Source organism: Delphinus delphis, chromosome 15 (genome assembly GCF_949987515.2).
Source record: "Delphinus delphis chromosome 15, mDelDel1.2, whole genome shotgun sequence".
Lineage (NCBI taxonomy): Eukaryota > Metazoa > Chordata > Mammalia > Artiodactyla > Delphinidae > Delphinus > Delphinus delphis.
The window spans coordinates 42996136-43011390 of record NC_082697.1 but is presented as its reverse complement, the minus strand read 5'-3'; the positions used below and the strand labels follow the sequence as shown (position 1 = coordinate 43011390).

General features: G+C 48.0%; 1 protein-coding gene across 1 annotated transcript in view; it reads right to left on the bottom strand.

Annotated features, from left to right (window-relative positions):
• NINL (ninein like) overlaps positions 1–10076 on the bottom strand; it is a 106367-nt gene extending 96291 nt beyond the window's left edge. The window contains exon 1 of the mRNA XM_060030979.1: positions 10063–10076. The gene's annotated coding sequence lies outside the window, so the exon portion shown is untranslated. The remainder of the gene's footprint in view (positions 1–10062) is intronic.
• Between the last annotated feature and the right edge of the window lie 5179 nt (positions 10077–15255).

The following is a 15255-nucleotide window of genomic DNA, read 5'->3' as shown; positions in this document are numbered from 1 at the left end:
ACCTACATTTCTCTGCTTGAAGTGAGAGGCGAGGGCGCGCTGGAGCCAGCAGGAAGGCGGGCAGAGCAGAGACTTTCCCAAATGGGATGGACAACTCACACCCAAGGCTGTGAGCCCCATGACACTTATCATTAGAGAAATGTTATTAGTGGTCACAGAACCACCTAGAGCTTTATCAGCAAGCCAGCTGGAGCATTTGATTCTCTATCGCAGCTAGAAATTCCAGAAGAGAATTAACATAAACACTAACTTTTTTTTCTTTTCCAAAATATTTGAGATCCAAACTTTGAGGTGAATGGATGTTACTGTGAAGGCTCCTTGTTCACGCATTAGTCAGAGAACAGACCAGAAGGTCAGCGCAAGGGGCACCTGCTGGCTTCAGGGTCCCACACCTGCGAGAACAATGCTGTCAAGATACCCAAGAACACAGGCTGAGTCCTGCATGATCTTGCTTTTCTTTATCAAAAATAAGCAAACCTTTAATAGGCACAATCTTGCTAATCACTAAAGAAACCAAATTAAAACAACACAAGCAAGAGGTTTCCACCACAGGGTGCATGTGAGCTGACTCCACCTGCCCGGCCCTGTGGGGTCAAGGGCTGACTCTCCCACACCCCTCGCAGAGAGGAGCTGTTGAGGATGTTCTGGTCAGAGGCCCCACTGCACACTCATCCCACCAGCCACATAAAGGAGCAGTGGCGGGGCTGGAGGAAAGAGGCGAGGGGTGTGCTTTCATGTCCAAAGAGAGAGAAAATAGGAAGCCTGAAATTTTTCATTGAATGCTATCTGAAAGTCCCTAACTGCTCAGAAAAAACAAGAAGCCTAACCAGAGGGAATAGCTCAGCACACCAGGTGAATGTTTTCAACAGCAGTGAAAATGGACAGACTTGCAAACTGCATGAACACACAAAGCTCATCTTTTACAAAACTACAGGGACTTCCCTGGAAGCCCAGTGGGTAACACTCCACGCTCCCAACGCAGGTGGCCTGGGTTAGATCCCTGGTCAGGGAACTAGATCCTGCATGCATACCGCAACTGAGTCCACATGCTGAAACTAAAGATCCCACATGCTGCAACTAAAGATCCCACAGGCCGCAACGAAGATCCTGTGTGCTGCGCAACTAAGACTGGGGCAGCCAAAATAGATTAAAAATAAAACACTACAGAAATTAGCAGAAAAAAACAGAAGTCTAGCACACATTTCAACTCCACACAATACATTCATCCACACTGGAGGAAATGAGGACAGAACCTGCCGAGTAATGATAACGTCTTGGTGAATATATTCTTTTCCTTTAAGTTACCCGTGTTTATCAATTTTTGAAATGTTTGTATATTTTGTTCGCCATTCTGAGTAGTTTCTTTCTGTGGGATAATTGTTGCAATTTATTTTTATTTCAGTCAAGTGACCTTAAAGGTTGAGAGAGAAAAATTAAAAGGGCTCTAGGAGTTTTTCTCAGTGCCCCACTCCCAGCTGTGCAAGCCCTGGAGTCTACTTTCTGTGGACAGTCAGAACCACTGGATATATGTCTCGACCTTTGACACCTCCATAGGATGCTTGCTTTTGCTAAATAATCTTGTGACAATATAAAACTAGTATTTCTTAAGCACTCATCCTGTAATGGGCACATTCCTAAACACTGAGGGATTTAGCTTTGTGAGGGAGGCACTATTATCAACTTTCTATTAAAAGCAAGGAAAATGAGGTGCAGAGAGGTTAGGTAATTTGCCCAAAGTCACAGAGCTAGTAAGTGAACACACACTGAGGTCTAACCACACAGTTAGAGCTACCAACCTTAACATACTACCTCATGCCTACTAATAACATGTAAACCCACAAAGCAGTTTTGAATAGTAAAAAAAAAAAAAAAAACGAAAAAGTTTTTCCATGAATAAGTGCAGGAATCTGAAACCCAGGATAGGAAAATGTCTCTTCTAGCTCTAAACCAAACTAGAAAGTCCTAATGTTATGCAAGAATTTTGTCTTAGGAAACCTAACTATAAGGAGAGAACATTAACTTGGATAGTCTCCCAAATTAAAAAGCAGTACTTCAACCAAACATTCCATGCCCCAGTCCATTTCTATTCATCTGTTAGGAAACTTTCTCTGTGCCAGAACCTTTCTTGTATTGTGTTGATAATAAAGAAAACAAGAGAATAAAGTAACACGTCCCGCAAAATCAATTCAGAAAACCCTGCACACAAATTACCCCCTGCTCACCGTTATCCTACCTTTCTTATCTTAAATTCCAGCCATGAAGTTAGGAGCCTAAAGGCACATCACACAAAACTGTTGATCTTGTTTGTTCTCTACACATATTTAAAAGTCCACAGAATCCAGCACTGGCCTGAATACCCTGGGTTTCTCCTTCTAAAGAATGAGCCTGCTGTGAAGGTCACTGTCAACACCAACAACTCAGTGGTCCCCAAAGCAGATTCAGAATCACCAAGAAGTAATCACCCAAAATGCAAATGAAACGTGGTAGCGGAGAAACTAGGCCACGGGGAAATCACAGTATTTTGCTACTGCAGTTGCTATGCCAAACAAAATAAAGGAAAATGTTACCATCCTGGGCTGATTCAAAGTTTCCCAAGTCAAATGGCGCTACAAAGACTCAGATAGAGCCATTCCCACATCTGACACACAGGGGTTCAAGAACTAGTGAGACAATGTGGTGCTACAGTAGTTCCAACCACACTCACAGTGGCCCTGGCGTGGAGATGAGCCCAGAAGCACCAGGCACGGCCAGTTTATAAAACGCACCTGCTCCTGATGGAGGCTGCCAGCATCCGGTGTACAACCAGCCCCACCCGACTCACCCATGAACTGAACACGGTACCGGAAAGAAACCTGGGAGGAATTGCTAGGAGTCAGTGAGCAGCAGGGTCGGCCATACACTTGCAGGAGCTCAGAGCAGGGTCTACCTAGGGCGAACTGGCCACTTGACTGATTGTAATTTAAAGTCTTCCTAAAATGCTCTCATATTTTAAGTCACAGAATTTCAGAGTTTTACGGTAACTTAACTTGCCTTGTACATTATCTTGACAGACTTGGGGAAAATACCCTCATTTGACAAATGGGGAAAATGAGGCACAGACGTTTGGAGCCCAAAGACACTTCAAGAAATAGGCAGTCTAGGACTTCCCTGGTGGCGCAGTGGTGAAGAATCCACCTGTCAATTCAGGGGACACGGGTTCGATCCCTGGTCCAGAAAGATCCCACATGCCATGGAGCAACTAAGCCCGTGCGCCACAACTACTGGGCCTGTGCTCTAGAGCCCACGTGCCACAACTACTGAAGCCCGCGTGCCTAGAGCCCATGCTCTGCAACGAGAGAAGCCACAGCAATGAGAAGCCCGGGCACCGCAACGAAGAGTAGCCCCCGCTCAACGCAGCTAGAGAAAGCCCACACACAGGAAGACCCAACACAGCCAAAAAAGAAAAAAAAAAAAAAAAAAAAGCAGCCTCTGTTCCAGGTGAGACTGGAACACACACACCCCATCTCCATAAGCACTGACAGGTCCCTGTGCTCCTCCCATGGGGCCGTTCTGGAGCCAACTCTGGTTAAAAATCAGGTTTACACTCCCTGAGATAGGGAACCCAGAGGAAGAGCAGTTTGGGGTGGTGGAGGTGAAGACAGAAATCCAGCCTGGAATGTGTTGAGTTTGAAATATCTAGCAGGCACAGAGGTGGAAATGAGCAAATGTAGCCAGATATCTGGCCTGGAACAAAGACGCGAGCTGAGAGACTGAAAAAACTTTACACATGAAGCTACTCGAAGCACTGTCTTCTTTTTCCCACTTCTCAGACAAAGCCAGAGAGAATATCATATTTCATCAAATCCACGATGCCACTGATTCTAAGACAAATCACTAAGAAAGAAAAACTGATGTCAAAACCTGACACAATGAATTCTAAGAAAGCATTGATTATAAGATGCACCCCAAATTCAGAGATGTTATAAGATGAAAAAAAATGCATCTTAGAAGAGATGAAATATGGGACTTCCCTGGTGGTGCAGTTTAAAACTTCGCCTTCCAACGCAGGGGGTGTGGGTTCATTCCCTGGTCGGGGAGCTAAGATCTCACGTGCATCCCAGCCAGGAGACCAAAACATAAAAACAGAGGCAATGTTGTAACAGATTCAATAAAGACTTAAAAAAAAAAGAAAAGATGAAATACCACAAACTTTTATTGGTGGAAGGTATTTAGATTGCAGTGAATCCAGGGTGGACACTTGTCTTTGTAACTTTTTATTCTGATATCATTTCAAATGTACAGAGAAGTTGCAAAAACAGTACAAAGAATTCTTGAATACTCTTTACCCAGCTATCTTCACCAATTAATTGTTTTCACTTTGCCCCATTTATCATGTCCATGTGATCATTTTCTTTCCCACCCTCTCTCTCCTTCTCCCATTGAGTTTCAGACTTTGTGCCCTCTTATCCCTAAAGACTTCCATATGTATTTACAGACTCAAGGACATGGTCAGAGCATGAGGATCAAACTCGGGAAATGTGACATTGCTAACATACTACTGGCCAATCTACCTTTACACTCACATTTTGTCCACTGTCCCAATAATGTCCTTTATAGTCACTGCCCCGCACAAATCCAGTCTATGGTGAAACACTGTATACAGGACTTCCTTGGCAGTCCAGTGGTTAAGACTCTGTGTTTCCAATTCAGGGGGTGTGGGTTCAATCCCTGATGGGGGAACAAAGATCCCACATGCCGCACGGTGCAGCCAAAAAAAAAAAAAAGAAAAAAAAGCACTGTATACGGTTGTCAGATCCCTTTAGCACTTTTTCAATTGGAATAGTTCTTCAGTCTTTGTGTTTCTTGACCCTGAAACCATGAAAGTTTTGAAGAGTACAGAGGCCACTTCCTTTATAGAATGTGGCTCAAATGTAGTTTGTCTCAGGTCTCCGCACAGTGAGATTCAGGTTACGGCGGGAATACCCCAGGCAAGGTGGTGTCCTTCTCTGTACCTCTTTTTTTTTTTTTTTTTTTTTTGCGGTGCGCTGGCCTCTCACTGTTGTGGCCTCTCCTGTTGCGGAGCACAGGCTCCGGACACACAGGCTCAGTGGCCATGGCTCATGGGTCCAGCCGCTCCGCGGCATGTGGGATCTTCCCGGACCGGGGCACGAACCTGTATGCCCTGCATCGGCAAGCGGACTCTCAACCACTGCGCCACCAGGGAAGCCCTCTCTGTACCTCTTATCAGGAGGTTAACTGGGACCTTAACGTTGATTGCTTAGTTAAGGGGCGTCCACAGCAGGGCAGTCAAAGTCTTATTTTATTTGTACAATTTGGAATAATGAAAATTCAAAAAGAATTTAAAATGTATCAAGAACTGCTTAATTTTAAAGCCACATTGCTGCATGAACTATCAGCTATTTTTTTAACTCCTTTGCTACAGAGCAGGGCCGTCTAAGTCTGAATTACACAGGACCCTGCAAACATCCTATTTGAAGAGGTTCTCTGAGGAGTGCTACCAGCAGCGAGAACAGGCCATTAATGTAGATTATGAGGTTTAGAAATTGGGCATTCATGTTTCTGGCCCAGTCAGGGGGCAAACTCGCCCTGTCATTTTCTTCGTCTAGATCCTCGGAGAGCGGTGACTTCACTGGAGCCGGACCACAGAATCGGTCACCTGGGCCCAGGGAGCTAACCAGTGGGGCTGCAGTCAGCACAGAGGAATCACCCCCCGGGACAGAAGGCACCGCCCGCCCTGTTATCACGGGGTCACACATTCCCCAGTGTGAGGGGAAGAGTCTCGTCTGTCCAAAGCTCGGTCGTCCCTCCCCAGCTGTACAACTGATGATTCTGCCTACTTTCGCCTGGTTTTGTCCACTTCCATGAAGGAAGCCGGAAGCCAGGAGGCCATGTGGACGGACAGTGCCAGCACCTCCCCCCTCGAACCACCTGAGTGCAGGGCAGGTGGACATACTCTAGATCCGGTGAGCTCTCCCTGGGGTGTGACAGCCTGCTTGTCAAACTCTCCACTGAGCAGACTGCCTTGTTGGTTTTGAAAGAATTTACAACCATTTACAAAATTCCTGTGCCCTGAAACTAAACTCCAAGTCTGTGAATGTTTCATTACATTACTTGATGTTGGCTCTTATGTTCATGCCGTCTTGTAACCCTGAGAGCGACCCCACGGCCCCGTGTGAACCGCGCTCCGACGTATCTGCCCTGGCAGGACCAGTCCACTGCCCTCCGCGGGGGGGCTGGCAGAGGCTCAGCCCGACCCCAGCATCAGACTCTTTTGTTGTTGTTAGTTGTCGTTGTTACTTCCGAGGGCACACACAGCCACGAGGCCCACAGGAGGCAAAGCCCAACTTATTAAGCCATCCACACTCTTGCCCACAGGCAGAATTTGGGTGGACGGTTCCTCTCTTGCCCTGCACTTCACGTGTCTAGATAGATCATGCAAGTCACAGGTTTGTATCAACACTGAAAACTCCTCATTTTCTTTCTAATGTAAAGAAATGATGCTGTCACTGAGGCGGTGAGGTACAGTCTTCGAGATGGGAATGACAGCACGCCCCAGCTCAGCCGACTGCTTGCTGTGAGCACCTCCCAAAGGAATTTACCCGAAGCACTGAGAACAGAGCCTGGCACACAGTGTGCTCGGCCAAAATTTAAACACAGATCGAGAGACGGGGCTCCACTTCCGACAGTAGCTTGGCCAGTGCACGAGCTCAGGTACTGGGGACATGCCACCTGTGTGGCGAGCCACACAAGCCCTCCGGTGACCAGGCACCCAAAGCCTGTCCCCCGCAGTCCCCACACACCCCGCTCCCAGGGAGTAGCGGCAGGGAAGTGGGGGGACCTGACGCAGATTGGGGAGGGGGTCCTCTCCCAGCCAGTGACCGGTTCAAATGGCCCGGAGGCCAACAGGCGTTTTACTCCTCATTCTTTTTATTTTATTTTATTTTTATTTATTTACGCTGCGCCGGGTTTTAGTTGTGGCATACGGGATCTTCATTGCGGCATGTGGACTCTTAGTTGCAGCATACATGCAGGATCTAGTTCCCCGACCAGGGATCGAACCCGGGTCCCCTGCATTGGAAGCGCAGAGTCTTACCCATTGGACCACCAGGGAAGTCCCCACTCCTCATTCTTAAAGCAAGCCATGAAAGCCAAACTCCCTCTCCCTCCTGATGTGAGGGAGACAGCCACCACCAACATGACACTGTGATGAAGAGGGGCAACTTGGCCCCAGAGGCTGCTTCAGCCACTGGAACAACCCATCCTGAAGCCTGTACTTTCCTCTTGGGACCTCTATTTGTTTAAGCCAAGACTGAGTCAGGCTGTCTATCACAGGCAGCTAAAAACATAACTGATGTATACCTACAAATGTAACATTCTTCACTGGAAACTTAAAAACCTAGAGATTGTGAAGACTGATTTCCCTTCAGATCTTTAACAATCACAGTAAATGATGACCATTTTGAGAAACTCCAACATACCAAAATCTTAACTTATTAAGCAAAGCAGATCCCCAAACAAGGTAACTGGGTTATAAGAGCATGTGTCACATCACAAGGATTTGCCAGTTTCCTCTCATGAAATACAAAATAACTGTCAACACACAAAAGCTGGTATGTGCCAGCACCTTCAGGGCTTTGGTTCATTTGAGACTATGCACCAGTCTTGAGAAATGAAAAGGCATCATCCCTTGAAGTCTAAGGAAGGACAATCCAGGGTCGAGAGAGAGAAAAGTGCACCCACCAGCAGCAGATGCAAACTCCAACTTCCATCAAGAGGTTAAAAACACAGAATGCTCCAAAGGACTCCTTTGTCCCACGGTTCACAAACCAAAAGATGGCGACAGTCAGGATCCTTTGGTAGAGAGGTTTCGCCAGGGGCTCAAGGTTACCTCAAGGATGGGGAAAGGAAAGCCTTCTGCTGTCACCTCCCTCCAAATAGCTCCAGGTAGGGTCTGACCCAAAGTTTTGGCCTCCTGCTTGTGATTAACCAAACTGCTGGCCTTGAGCCTGAATTCCTAATTCGTACTTGAAGCCAAGGACTAAGCTAAGCCCAAATCTAAAGTCCAGTTACAGCCACTGCCACTCAACTTTTTAGGGAATGACCACGGAATCGGAGAGCAAAGTGGCCACAGCACTGGAAACACCCTTCCAGGCCGGAAGGCACTACTCCTTCCAGTCAGGAGCCACACCACAGCCCTGACTCCCCCTCTGAAACGTCCACTTCAAGGCCACGCCAGACACTGTTTCTTCTAGATCTGTCTTGAGTCAGGGAAGGAGAGAGATGTTTAGCAACCGCCTGTTTGTGGCAAGATCCAAAGCTAAGCGTCCAAGGTGAAAAGAATGTCGTCAGAGGGCTCTCTCACATGCCCCAAGTCCCAAACGCCATGTGTGTCATCTTCCAAAAAAACACGAAACGAACTATCCAGTAACCAGCACCTAAAGCTACTCATAATAAAGGGGCAGGATCTGAACACCCTGAATACTTACAGTTAGAACTTTGCAACTCTTTTGTTACTCTATTTCCCACCACCAGATGTTCACAAGGGCTAAGGACACAAAACCCAAGACGCACTAATGTTAAGGGATTCACAGCATGGCATCAGCAACGGCACAGCTCGCCCACCTCCGAGCAGCCCTGCAAACCGCAATGTCTGGGGTAAACATGAGCTAGAGAAAAACAGCTTTCCATCAAAGTTTATATAAACTCCTCAGTTGAAGGGAACTCCCTGGCGGTCCAGTGGTTAGGACTCTGCGCTTCCATTGCAGGGGGCACATGTTCGATCCCTGGTCAGGGAACTAAGATCCCGACAAGCCCCGCGGCATGGCCAAAATAAAAAATAAAAACATAAACTCCTCAATTGAAAAAATGTTAAAACCCTAACTTTTCCATAAAATGTTCTCTTTCTAATTTGATGATGAACGTTATCTGAAGTTCAGGTTCTTTGGAGATGGCTTGTTATTTTACCATTTGTTATTTTACCATTCTGCAAAAACGATTATCCTCTATTTTTTATTGAACCTGAGCTGTATATTTGTTATTTGCCATATAGACCAGTTCAATCTGTAATAGCTTAAACCACTATGGATGATGTGTAAATCAAACAGAAAAGGGACAGCGCGGTGGTAGCCGCTTCCCTAACCGCCTCAGCTTTTTTTAATATACACTTACTCCTGCACTCGGTTCATAAAACTGAGAGGCTGCTGACTTAGCCTTCTGTTTAACCGACCAGTTTTAACTATCTTTTTTTTTTTTTTAATTTTCTGGTTTTAAAAGTATCCTAAGTCCGATGTGGAAAACCTGGAAATCACAGCAACTGCCTCTAAGGAGCAGATCACCGTCACTCAAGAGTCGCTCCGTCTTATCGACGGTGTTGGCGGTGGGAGCGCGAGCGTCACTCGACCCTCCCGGCGCTCCAGCTCCACAGTTCTTGCCCCGACCCCTCCCTGTTCCACAGCGTGGCCTAAGTCTCCAGTTGCAGAAGGGAACCCCGCGACCTTCTTCACTTCCATCCTGTGCAAATACACGGAGCTCCCTACGCGGAGCTCCCAGTAATCAGCACGATTTATGGGTTCTGCGACTAAGCGCACTGGCGGGAGGAAAGCTGCGCTTCTGCAAACAACTCACGACAGACAAAACTCGCAGCAGACTTTTCCGCCCCAGAGCGTGAGTCCCTATTTCTAACAATTTTTCCATGTGCAAACTCCTGATACACCAAAACAAGCAGGTAGGTCCTACAGCTTCGGCATAGTGGGGGGATGTTATTCAGAGCTCATCCCGTGCAGCAACTGGACGCCAGCAGCCGCCCAGAGCACGGGCCCGGCAGCCCCGCGACCCCAGCCAATCGCCCGCCGGCCACCTGAGCCAAGGTCCCGGAGCGCCAAACTAGACGCGGCCCGCCGGAGGGCCTGGCTCTACCGGACCCGCCCCACGCTCCAGGGTCTCAGGAGAAGCGGGGCCCCCAGGCCCGGAGGCGGAGCGAGGCGCGGGCCCCTGGCACTTGGTCCCTACCAACCCACCCTTGTGCGCCCCCTGATGCACTATCACGCCCCGCGGCCGGCTCACCTGGGCGTGGGGGCGTCTCCGGTTCCGCCTGCGCGCGTACAGGCCAAGGGGGCGGGCGGGCGCTCTTCTTCCACCAGCGTCCTGCAGCCGCTCTTTGTGTCTGGAGGGCCCCGCGCCGCGCTCCTCCCGGCCTTCAGGCGCCGAGGCTGCTGCAGGCGCGGGACGCGGAGCGCCGAGCCCGGGGCGGGGCCGAGGGGCGGGGCCAGAGGAGGCGGGACCTGAACCAGGCGCGGGGCGGGGCCGAAGAGGAGAGGCGGTAGAGTGGGCGGGGCAAAGACGACGTGGGCGCCCTCCGTTGCAGGGACAAAACCGGGGGCTAGGCAGGAGGGGCTGGGGCCAACAGAGGAGGGGCCATCTTAAGGGCGTCGGAGGGGCGTGGTCTGTGCTGAGTGGGTGGGGCCTGGTGGGCGGGTCCGGAGTGGTGGGGCCTCTTCGGAAGTGTGATGGGTAGGGATGCGAACGCTGGCTGGGGCTGCCCCGCCGCCCCGGGGGCATCTCGGAAAAGTTTAGAGCCTCTGGGAATGAACCCAGGGGCGTTAGTGATCTCTGTGAGCGATGCACCATTGTTCACAGGTCTCGGTCTAGCATCCTCTTTTGGAAACAAGCCGAGGAGGCCAGCCAGGCAACACCCCAAATCGCAGTTGAGGAAACCAGAAGACATAAAACTTTCGGTTATTGTTTTTCCATCATGTATTCAATCAATTAATGTTTATTGAGCACCTACTAGTGCCAGGCAGTGTCCTAGGGGCTGAGAATACAGCAGTGACGATGGGGGGAGGACGTTGGCAAAAACAACCCCTGCTCCTCGTGGAGTTTACACGCTAGACGACAATTGAAAAACTGAAGGGAAATATACAAAAACGTTAGATAGTTGTAAATGCTAAGAAGCAAAGTAGGAGAGGAGCTTAAGGAGTGCAGGAGGTTGGCCAGCAAAGGTCAGCGGGAAGGTCAAAAGGCCAGAAGCAGTGAGGGAAGGAGACAACTCTGGGGGACCAGCCGATTACACCTTCCTGGGTCTTTATAGTCTGTTACTCTGGTTTTCTCTTTTAAAGCCCCAAACATCCAACTGCCAACTGGATATTCTACTTCCGTGCTCCACACACAGTTTAAACGCAACCAGTCAACAGGTCTCAAACTGAAATATTTATCTTTGCCTTAAACATGCTTCTTCTTATGGGTTCCCCATGTTGATGAAGGTCACAGCCATTCCATCACCTGCTCACATTTACTCAGCTGCCGGGTCCTATAGATTTCTGTGTCCTCCCTCTCAAATCCCAGCCACACCACCCCCTGTGTCAGGCCCTTGGGTCCCCTCCCAGGACCACCGCAGGAGGATTGCTAAAGCTTTTAAGACCACTGTCTGCACTTTGTGCGTGCCACCTCCATGCAGTGGCCAGATGTACTTTCTAAAACTTACACCTGTGTTGTCCCTCTCCTGCCTAAAGCCCTGCAAGTTCTCCTGCTGAAATTATTCTTCTAGACCTGGCCCTGTCACCTTTCCAGCATTACCGCCCAGCTCACACAGCCTTCAGGCAGCGGGGCCTTCCTGGTTCTCTGTGAATGAGGCAGACCCTGGGCGTTGCAGACGCCCTGGTAACCTCTTGGCCAGTTTTCAGCATTCAACCCAGAAATTCCCCCACCTGTGTTTGCCCCTTTCCTCTGCCCTCCCAGGACACCCATGCTCACTTCCAGACTTGTATCATCTTCACTTTGATAATCTGTACATCAGTTTGCTCTTTTGGCAGTTTCTGAGCTCTTGCGGGCAAGAGTCATCTTTTTTCTCTGCCTGCGCCGCTGCCTAGAATCCAGGAAGCGTTGTTTGCTTTGCTAAGTGATAGCGTGGGCTATGCTGACACCGTCCCTCTTTGACCTTGTTAGTGATGCTCCTCCGACTCTTTGCTCTTTCCTCCCCCTGCTGATGTGGAAGGGGAAGACTTACTAGCATAATAATACATCAGTATGATGAAATAAGCTGTAATCTAGCATGGGGAAGGTGTATATACTTTGTAGGGACTCCACTTTAAAAGACGTGAAGATATAGAGCAAAATGGTTTGGGAAGGAGGTAGGAAGAAAGCTAGACTCTCGGGGAAAAGGGTAGGAAACTGTGGGCAAGGGACTGAGGGGAAGTAGCAAACTTCACAGAGTGAAAGGCAACCAGAGGGGGTTAGTGAAGATGTGCTCACACCATGCTCTGCTGGTCTGAGTGAGGCTGGAGCCCTTCTGCTGTGCCTGCGAACTTCCTCAGCCAGGGAGGGGCACAGCAGCAGGCCACACCATGCAGATGTGGTCAAGCTGCCAAGACCCTGATTGATTCCAGTTGATGGTATTAAATTCCCAGGGGTGCATGCTGCCAGAGGGAAGAATGTCTTTTCACTAATGTTCCTTACTCTCTGCTTGGATTTTCACTCACCAGATGGAGAATGAATTTGGGATCAGATGATGCAAATCATAGTGCCATTTTACTGGCTGTTTGACTGTGGACCACCCAGTCATTTAACCTCTAGTATCTTCAGTTTCCTCATCTGTAAAATGGAAATCTATCGATAAAAAATAACCACTGCACGGGGACTTCCCTGGTGGTCCAGTGGTTAAGACTCCGTGCTTCCACTGCAGAGGGCATAGGTTCGATCCCTGCTCGGAGAACTAAGGTCCCACAAGCCGAGCAGTGCGGCCAAAAACAAACAAACAAACAAACCACTGCACAAGTGTGTACTAAGTTTAAAGGAGCTAATCAAAAATATAAATGCCAGTGGGTAGGTCCCACCTGCCAGAAATTCTGATTTCATTTGCTCAGGAAAGAAAATTTGAGTCACTCTTGACTACCTCTCTTCTACCCTACGTTCAATACATCATCACATCCATGTGGCTCTCCTACTTTAAAACTTTTTTTTAAATTTTGAATTAGCATTAAATTTATAGAAAACTTGCAGAAGTAGTATACAGAGTTTCCATATACTTCTCACCCAGGTTCCCCTACTGTTAACATCTTACATAATCATGGTATAGTTATCAGAACCAGGAATTTAACATCAGTACATTACTATTAACTGAAGACCTTATTCAAAAAATCAGAAATGGACTTCCCTCGTGGTGCAGTGGTTAAGAATCCGCCTGCCAATGCAGGGGACATGGGTTCGAGCCCTGGTCCGGGAAGATTCCACATGCCGCGGAGCAACTAAGCCTGTGTGCCACAACTATTGAGCCTGCGCTCTAGAGCCTGCGAGCCACAACTACTGAGCCTGCGTGCCACAACTACTGAAGCCCGCGCACCTAGAGCCCGTGCTATGCAGCGAGAACCTACCTCAATGAGAGGCCTGTGCACTGCAATAAAGATTAGCCCCTGCTTGCTGCAACTAGAAGAAGCCCGCGTGCAGCAACGAAGACCCAATGCAGCCACATAAATAAATAAATACATTAAAAAAATCAGAAATGTCTCCAAGGTATCTTGCTTAGGTGGAAGATGAAGTTGCGGTGTTGTCCAACACTTTAGGGAGAAATTATGTGCTCTGTTCTCACCATGACTTGCTAGTGGAACATTGACTGTAATTGTTTTATAAACTGAGTATTGTTTAAATTTAACCAGAGAGGAGGCTCAGGGGTAGAATCCAGTGCCTTCATTTAGAAGCATATTATCTTGCCCATGGCCTGCATTTAGAAGGAAAACTGATGGCAGTAGGTCAGTAAATGAAGTTGGGAAAATTCTGTTGGGTAGTTTGTAAATCTTGTCCTATGAGAAATACTTTTAGTCTGTCTCTAGAGCATACTTGATGTCTGGAGAGACTAACAATGCAAGGGCAAAAACATTCAAGACATGGGGTGTGGGTGTCACCCCCCACTTGAGATGTGAAAGAGAGAAGCCAGGCTCTAGAGTTCTGAAGACCACTCACAACATAAGATATGCCTGGGGACTTCCCTGGTGGTCCAGTAGTTAAGAATCCACCTTCCAACGCAGGGGCCGCGGGTTTGATCCCCGGTCGGAGAACTGGGATCCCACACGCCGCAGGGCAAATAAGCCCAAGCGCTGCAAAGAAGAGCCCGCGTGCCGCAACTAACACCGATGCAGCCAAAAATAAATAAATAAATATGTGTTTTAAATATTAAAAAAAAACATAAGATATGCCTTACCAGGTTACACCCAAAGCCCCCACCTCCCAAATGTTTCTCCTCCCATCTCTCGATGTGCTGTGACAAAATGACTTTCGTCTTCCCCCAAACATCCCGTAACCATGTATTCCTTTCCTCAAGGCCTTTGGTGACTCCACATTTACTAGATAGGGAATCCAGGTTCATGTCCCTTGTCCAGGATAATACAGACATCCCAGCCCACCTTTCCAACTTCCATCTCTTGCCTCATGAACCCCTGGCTCCAGCAAAGCCATGTACTGACTGCCTACTGAGAGTGCCCTTGGCACTACTGCCTTCATGTTGGTGACATGCAAGTCTCCCTTCTATCTGCTTGAGTCTATTCATTGGTCAAGGTTGTGCTCCAGCCTGGCCACTTCAGAGAAAACCCCCCAGCCATTGAGTAATAGTCCTATTCTGCTTTGTGCCAATTGTTCTGGTGTCCTATCTATGTCACTATCTGAAGTTCGACTGGTAGGGCTTTCTTATTTGAGTCCCACCAGTTTTTATTTTATTTTTGGCCACACTATGCGGCTTGCAGGATCTTAGTTCCCAGACCAGGATCAAACCCGTGCCCCTTGCAGTGGAAGCACAGAGTCCTAACCACTGGACCACCAGGGAATTCTGAATCCCAGCTAGATTATAAACTCCCAGTCAGACACGATGATTTTTATGTCTTTACATCTCCCACAACACATTACTAGAAAGCCTGGTAAGTGGTAGGGTTTATTACTTTATTGGATTCTCAGGTTGATTTTATGTTTCTGGCAATTGTCTCAATTAATGTTGAGTGGAAAAGCATAGTTTTTCTCTGTGATATAGATATCCTAATTTTTCTTAGATAACCTACCATGAAATTGCTATCTATGAATTCCAGTGTCATGCAGGAAGTTGAGAATGGCCAGCAAACCCTCGAATGGCTATGCTTTGCCAAACAGCCACAAGACACTGCCTTTGTTTTTATAGCATTAACTCACATAGATTTTTCATAGTCAGTTCAACTTAAAACAACAACAATCAGATGACTTAACAGAGAACTTTATCCTTTAATCCTTTTAAAGGATTTATCC